Raw genomic sequence first — 1,643 nt, 5'->3', positions numbered from 1 at the left:
CCGCGGCCCGAAAGGCGTTGTGGGGCTTGTAGTGCGCCGCTCCCTCACAGGGCAGGCCCCGTGCTGCTTCTCCGTCTGTCTTGTTTTTGTTTTGCCTTTTTTTTTTCTTCTTCTTCTTTTGCCAGCTTTCTGGGGTTGGTAATGGGGTTTGTGTGGTGCTGCGGGGCTGTCATGGGTGTTCCTTTCCACAGCCCGGAGCAGGTGCCCCTTCCTCTTCACTCCTCGTCTCTTCCTCACATCTCCAACTTCCACCTCGTTTCTCAGCATCCCTGCCGCTGCCTTCCCACGCTGTGTTCCTCAGGGCCCTTTTCCCTGCCCGCACGCCGGCCTCCTGCTTTCCTCTGCTCCGTGCTAAACCAGAGGGCAGCCCTCTTTATTAAGCATAGCCAGCTTCAAACCTCAGAAAAATCTGACCCGTAACAGGTATCTTTACTACAGGAGGGTTCCTTTCCACCGCGGAAAGTGACAGTAGGTCCCACAGGGAGTTTTAGTGAGGTCAGGATTCGCCACTGCGATTTGGAGCTTGCCACAGCTTGAACAGCTGGCTGAGAGCACGCAGAGACCAGCACAAAAGCCAGACTCAGCCGAGCACACGTACATTTATGCATTCAGCATCTGTGCATGACCCTGCTCCTCTCAAAGCCAGCGGGACTTTTGTCTTTCCCTGCACCGAGGCTTTTTATTTGTCATGGGAGCTTTCCGTTTCCACACCCACACAGTCCTCTAAGTGGAAGAGAAGGGCAATTAATGGCTTGGTAGCATCTTTCACGTTAGCTAGCGTTTGTGTGCATAATTAAATACTCCCAGAGTGACGGGACTGCTAACCATGTTCAGGAAATAATGTAAAACTCAGCCGTTGAAATGTTTGCCCCTGAAAAGCGGAGAGTCATTTGGGGAAAATCAAATTTAATAGCTCAGCACTCCTTCTGCCGGTCTCTTTTCCTGTCTTGCAAATTTTTGTAGCTAACGATCCAAATAACTATCTCGTGTTATAGGAGATATACGTGAGAACGAAGGGTTTTCAGAAATGCTCATTGCTGCACTAAATATAACTTCATTAAAGTCTATACAAATTTTAACGTTGACCTCCCATGGCCTGATAAGGCAAGCATCAGGCTTTTGAGATTCGTTTTCCCAGATTTGTTCAGGAACTATTACGCTAATGAAATCTATTGCAAGAGATCCCATCTACTGACTTTCTCATTAGGTTTCTGAGTTATACTCCAGTCTTAAAGGGACTTCAGAATGTTAGATCTACATCCTTACAACTAAGCAACGGTGCAAAGGAATAATAATCATCATAATCATTTTCATTAACGTTTGCTGGAATAAAACCTAACTATTTATTTCAACAATGTTTACAGTTCTCTATTAATTTCCCCAAAGCATTGCGAGTAGAAGTCTCTTCTGGAAACTAAGATTTCACAAATACCTGTTTGCATATTCACAGAAATGTCATCTGCAGTGCTATTTTTCCTCCTTGTTATGAAGTATTTAATGAACCAGTCAAAAAGCCAGACATTACACCAATTTGAATTAAGTGGCCAGTCACGTACTACAGACAATGAATGGCCAAAGATACAGACATAATCATTCAAAAATAAAAATAAAAAATCCACCCATAGGCTGAAACATGTTTGTGT

Source organism: Anser cygnoides, chromosome 2 (assembly GCF_040182565.1).
Source record: "Anser cygnoides isolate HZ-2024a breed goose chromosome 2, Taihu_goose_T2T_genome, whole genome shotgun sequence".
Taxonomy (NCBI): Eukaryota; Metazoa; Chordata; class Aves; order Anseriformes; family Anatidae; genus Anser; species Anser cygnoides.
The sequence above is the reverse complement of the archived record's forward strand: the minus strand, read 5'-3'. Positions refer to the sequence as shown.